We start from the raw sequence: 6,202 nt of genomic DNA, 5'->3' as shown, positions 1-6,202 counted from the left end.
TTATTGGTTGGCAAGCCTTGCCATTTCAGCTTGGTGACATTTGCGGGCGGAAGTGATTGGCTTTATAAGGCAGCAGTCGTAGTTTAGGGCTCGCGGAAGTGGGGGAAGCATGGGCGGATGCATTGGTTCCGGTTCTGTGCATACCCGACACCCTCCCATCCCTAAAATTATGAACTAGAATCGTACAATTTGTAGAGTTGGAAGGAATCCCAAGGGTCATCCAGTCCAACTGCCTGCAGTGTAGGGATAGGCTGCTGGCCAGATCGGGAGATTTATGGATATAACCGATTCACCAGCATAGCCTTGCAGAGTTGTGTGTTGTTGTGCGGGTTTTTTGTTTATGTTTTTAAATCGATGCTTATTGAGGTCATCCAAAGTAAATGCACATAGGGTTGCAATGACACCAAGGTCCCACTGAAATCCATGGGCTAAGGCGGTTGTAATTGACTTAAGTGCCATTCATTCCAGTGAGCCCCCCACTCCAGCCGAACGTTTGTGGGGTTAGGAGTGGGATCGCCTCAAAAACGTCTGTGGACAGTATAGAAAGTGTGACCTCCCTATAGCACCACGAACACAAATCATTATGAACGCAAATTGAAGTGGAACACCTGGAGTGGCCACAAACCTATGCATCTAAGTATGTCCTACTGAACTTGAACAGAGCTGATTACCACTTAGTGGCAGTCCTGTATTTCAGGTCTGTATTTCAGGTCTGTCTGTCTGTCTGTCTGTCTGTCTGTCTGTCTGTCTGTCTGTCTCTCTCTCTCTCTCTCTGCCAACTTAGGGATCCTCTCCAAATACATGTATTTGAAAGGGTGTGCGAAATGTCATGCATTTAAGGTCTGGGTAGCCAAGCACAGACAAGATTTACAAATTCATGTGCAAGTGTGTGTGTGTGTGTGTGTGGGCATAGCGGGGGGGGGGGCAGGGAGCTGCAGCTGCCTCCCCATCAATAATAATAATAATAATAATACATAGCAAACGGAAGTTCTGCCCCCCCCCACAAAAGGCCTGCCCCTTCCTAACAAAAATCCTGGCTATGCCCACGTGTGTGTGAGACGAATTCCACAGGGGCCGTCCTGTTAATCTGCAATAGATTGTAATGGATTGACTTCAGCACCAAATGAAAAAATAAAATAAAAATCGCCCCCAACTGTCCCGACCTGTCCTGTATTTTGCCTGAACTGCCATCCCTCTGTTGGGAGACAATGGATGAGTGCGCCTTTGGGGGTAAAGTACGGTAAGTGCTCGGCCTCGCTGCTGTGGTCCACAGGAAGGCAGAGCAGTACATTTGGCACAAGCAGAGACCAATTCTTAGGGGGCTCACTAGAGGACCCTCAGGGTACCTTTCCAACTCTCCAATTCTATGATTGTGGGGGGGGGGAGGTTATTGCTTTTGTTAGTTTTGCAAACGGGAAGAAAGGCGACAGATACATTTAATAAATAAATGATGATGATAAGGTTGCGGTAGGAGGAAGAGTTACGTCCTCGACTGAGCGCCTGGCAAAGGGCATTTTGCAACGAAACTAGCGCACCTCCTGCGTGATTTGCACGCATTCCCACCCCCCCACCCCCTCTGCACCCACCGCGCGCATCTCCCGCGTGCAGCGCTAGGCGAGGGCCGCAGGGAAGCGCGCCGGGGGCCGGGTCGCTGCTCCGTCTCCAGGGCAACGAGGCCTCCTTCCTCCCCCTCCTGCCGCCAAGCGCCGCCCGGGCCTTTTGCGACACTTGCTGCGGGAGTCGCGGCAGCTGGAGGAGCCCGTCAGCTGATTTCCAGCGCCAGGCGTTGAGGCAGAGAGAGAGAGAGAGAAGGAGGGCGAGGGGCGGCAGGCGAGCCCGGAGGAAGGTGGGGGGCAAGCGGGGAGCCCCTTCTGCCGGCGGAGAGGCGGCCCCCGCCCACACACAGGTAGGTGCCTCCCTGGGGCGGTGAGCTACCCCTCTTGTCTCCCTTGTTGCTGAGTAATTTTGCTTTTTTTGCTCCCTTCCTTCGCAGGTCGACCGAAGCGTCCTTCCCTCCTTAGAGTATTCTCATCCCCCGGGGTCCCCCCCCCCTATTTTTTGTTTTTTTGTTTTTTAAAAAATGCTGCTTTCTATTACTATACATTTGGGTCCTTCCCCCACCCCATTCAAGGTGGTGCATAGGGTTGGTACTTTTGGTTTTCAGGGCTCAGAGGCGACATCCTCCTATCTCTTCTTAGTTCCCTCTTTTTATATATATATACTGTATAAAGAAGTAACAGGGGGCACCCTCTCAACTAGACGCCCCTTTTTTGCCAACCTCTGCTTCTCCCCCCCCCAACCCACGAGGGGATGCTTGGCTGGCAACGCCCCTCTTGTAAAATCCACCCCACCCACCCATTTCTTGCTTCTAGCCCCCTTCCTCCTTAGTGTCTCCTATCCTGCCCCTTGTACGGTATATTGTTTCGTTCTTCATTGTTATATCTAAGTGGGGTCACTTTCCTTGCGAGTTGCTTGACCTGAGGTGCTTCTAGGCTAGGAAGGGCAATGTCATTTTAAAAATAAATAGAAAAGCCACCAAAAGTCACAGTCTAAGGGGCTGATAAGCTTTTATCAGGGGCCCAGCTCCTTCGTATTCCTGAAACCACTCAAAAAGTGGTCTGAAGTGTGTCATTCCCACTTTGGCCATTGATGATGGCTGGATTTGCTGTGGTACAGTTTTTGCCCTCTCCCTTCTCCTTCAGCAGAAGGGTGCCACCCATATTCCTTCTGTGCCAAGTGCACTGCTGCCCTTCACTTGACATGGGGGAGGGGGGCAAGAGTGACCCTTTCATACCCTCCAACACATCTTCAGGATCCTTGCTTTTTAGCAATCAACTGCTTTCTGCTTGCTTCTGCCCCCACCTTGCCTATAATGGCAACTGACACCTGTTGCCCAGTCTCCTTTGAGACTGATTTTGCCAGGCCTATCCTCAGCCCTGGAGTGGAAACTCCTTTATTCTAGCACCTTAGAATGGCACCCCATTGTTTATTCGTACCATGTGTTGGTGAAAGTGAGGAGGAGCAGGTGACTGTGGAGTACTACATATAAAGCAAACACATATTATAGAGTTCAACCAGAGCCACTGTTATGCCTAGAATACTTCCAGGACTTCTGGGAAGATACCACTTCTTTAATGGCTCCTCACAAAACCATTCTCTCGAATGGACTGTGACTTGTGACTTGCATCTCCAGAGCAGGATCATTTGTTTGTAAATGCTATGGTGGCTGTTTGGTGCCCTGTTGCCCTTGTGGTGTGAAAACCCTTCTTCAGAGATGATGGCCACTGAACGTTTGCATGGCATGGTCTGGCAGGCTTAGTTGGCCGAGTTTCCACTGCAACATGAGCAAAGAGTTACCCCATTCTTCCTGGTACAAGAAAAAAGCATCTATTTTCTGTGGGTGATGCAGTTGGATGGCTGAACTTTCTTGAACTTTCTAGGGCCCTGATAGGGTGGCAGACATTATCAGTTATTTCCAGCTGTTTCTTTTCCCTGCAAACAATGTGGCTCTTACCTCTAGAAAATGGTTAGTTGTTTGAAATTTCTTTCACTCCCCAAAGATCAGCTTAAAGTGAGTGATAAATAATAATTACCTAATACACATAGAAACTTGTTTGTTGGTAGTTACTTGTCATCTTAAACTTGGCATTTTGGCATTCCCTTTCTTCTTGTTCAAGTGGGTCTGTAGCAGAGTTCAACCTACATTGTTACTGAAACCTTTAATCTTATGATTTGAGGCCATCATAATGCATTGTAACTTGTTTCTTTACATATTAGCTGTTGATCCCATTATGAGACAGACAAATGGGGTGTCGGGAAGAGAGGTATGCGAGGAGCTTGTATGAAAAAGGATAAAATATCAGGGTAAATTGCTCTGTGCATGGCTTGAGAGAGCACAAATACGGTATTAGAAAGTTAGCAGTTATATGTTGATGGTATGTGAGATGCTGTGAAGATGACAGCTTTGTAATTCAGGTGATATAGGAGGAAATCCCAGGTAGCAGGAAAGTGCTGACAAGAGGAAGGTAGGATGGCTCAGGAGGGGATTTAAAGTCTTACAGAAATTGCAAGATGGACAGAAAGGCATAATGCATGCTTCTGGCATTTATGAATAGCGGTTTTATCCAAGTATTCTGTTCTATGGTCTAGCTCAGGGGTCCCCAGACTTACCGCGCGGCGGGCCGGAGGGCAGGGGAGTGCGCGCACAGCGGGCCAGAGGGCGGGGGAGTGCGCGCCCGTGCGCGTGCGCACACGCGCGCGGTCGGGAAAAAATTGCCGAAAATCGCTTGTGCGCATGCGTATGGGCCTCCCCCGACCCGGAAGTGCATCGGAAATGACCTCTTCTGGGTCGGGAGAGGCCCATACGCATGCACACAAAGGATTTTCGGCGATTTTTTGCCGATTTTGAAGACCGTCGCCGCGCCGCGCGCCGTAAGAGCGGGCAGCGGCAGCGGGCGGCGGGGGTCGTCGCGGGCCGGATTGGGAGGCCAATTGGGCCGCATCCGGCCCGGGGGCCGTAGTTTGGGGACCCCTGGTCTAGCTGCTAGGTGTGTAGCCACCACCTACTTCCAAACAGGAGGTGCACTTGCACCCCTCAGTGGATTTGTGCAGATCAGTTAGGGATAGTTACCACATTGTCTGCTGATAAAATAATTAAACTGATGTGTGGGGAGGACCAATTTGCATTGCTATTAGGGTGCTGGGCTGCTTTATTTCCCCCTGTTTGCTTCTGCTGTCAAAACAGTGGCTTCTTTGGGAGTGGGGATATTTGTTTGGGCAGCAGGGATGAGGTCTCTGAACTGAGGGTTAGCCCACCCACCCCTAGTTTAGCAGCTTCTTATTCTCTCCCTATCGAGCCAGCTGGAATTGTCAAGAAGCAAAATGTACTGAGAAGCTGGCTTGAGTTAAATAAAAAAATTCCTTCAGTAGCACCTTAAAGACCAACTAAGTTTTTATTTTGGTATGAGCTTTCGTGTGCATGCACACTTCTTCAGATACAGTGAAATGGAAGTTCACTGTATCTGAAGAAGTGTGCATGCACACGAAAGCTCATACCAAAATAAAAACTTAGTTGGTCTTTAAGGTGCTACTGAAGGAATTTTTTTATTTTACTTCGATCCAGACCAACACGGCTACCTACCTGTAACCAGTGGCTTGAGTTAATTAACACAAGTGCATTGGAAGAACCTTTTGTTCTATGGCCACTGAATAGCATGTGATTTTAATTGCTGCTGTGTAATGTCTGAGCATCTTAATCTAAATACAAGTTCATATTTCATACCACTGAGTTTTGAATTGGTTCAGGTATTGGTATAGAACCTTTCTGCTATCATAACTGTTACTTAAGTATAGTAAATGCATGGTATAAACATTCAGTTGGTCAATTAGCTAATTTATTTCTTATATTTTCAACATCTGTAAGATCGCTGTCATTAATACACGCAGACAATATACACCAAAAGTCGCACGAAGCATAGTGGGGCTTACATCTGTGTAAACATGCATACAATTGCTCTGTAGGTCATTCTTGGAGGAAATGGGATGACAAAGGTGTAATAAACTTCAGATCAATAATATAATCTCTTTGGGAATAGAAGCGTCGGGAAGCCTTTAAGTCAGTTTCTTACAGAACAATGTGGTGGTGGCACACCCCAGGACAAATAGATGTAGCACAAATATTTTTGCATGCTTTATTGACAATAAAGCCACGAATAATCAAGGTGTAAGGCAGGGGTAGACAAACATGTCACCTTTCAGATTATGATGGGCTACAACTCCCATTATACCTGACTGCTGATGCTACTGGCCGGGGCTGAAGGGAGCTGATGGCGGCAGTTTCCCCCGCACCGTTCTGTAAGGTTCCCAAAATGCCCATCCCAACCCACAAAATTCAAGCAAAGTTGCAGCTCTCCTGACTCCTGAAGTGCTCAGTTGCATCGGCAAAGTAGAGAGTTTGTGGAGAAGAGGCAGAGGATAGTGTGTACAGCTGGATAGGAAGGTGAATGTGATGGAGGAGTTGTGAGGGTTCGAGGAACAGAGGAGGTGCTGAATCAATGCTGCTAAGGACATAAGAGCTAGTTGAGCATGAGGTGTTTCTCAACTGTTCAACCTTGAAATATCATTGTGTATTCCCACCCTACCCCACTCCCCAAAAGAGATAATGTTGATTCACCTTTACAAGTGAGAGCACATTTCCAAAAAT

The 6,202-nt window shown here is 48.0% G+C and overlaps 1 protein-coding gene across 4 annotated transcripts in view; it reads left to right on the top strand.

The window, feature by feature from the left end:
- Positions 1-1,748: 1,748 nt before the first annotated feature.
- WDR7 (WD repeat domain 7) overlaps positions 1,749-6,202 on the top strand; it is a 206,361-nt gene continuing 201,907 nt past the window's right edge. For all 4 annotated transcript variants that reach the window (XM_060280352.1, XM_060280350.1, XM_060280351.1 and 1 more), the window contains exon 1: positions 1,749-1,906. The gene's annotated coding sequence lies outside the window, so the exon portion shown is untranslated. The remainder of the gene's footprint in view (positions 1,907-6,202) is intronic.

Source organism: Zootoca vivipara, chromosome 11 (genome assembly GCF_963506605.1).
Source record: "Zootoca vivipara chromosome 11, rZooViv1.1, whole genome shotgun sequence".
NCBI classification, from domain to species: Eukaryota; Metazoa; Chordata; class Lepidosauria; order Squamata; family Lacertidae; genus Zootoca; species Zootoca vivipara.
Note: the sequence above shows the minus strand (reverse complement) of the source record. Positions and strands in the feature narration are given on the sequence as shown.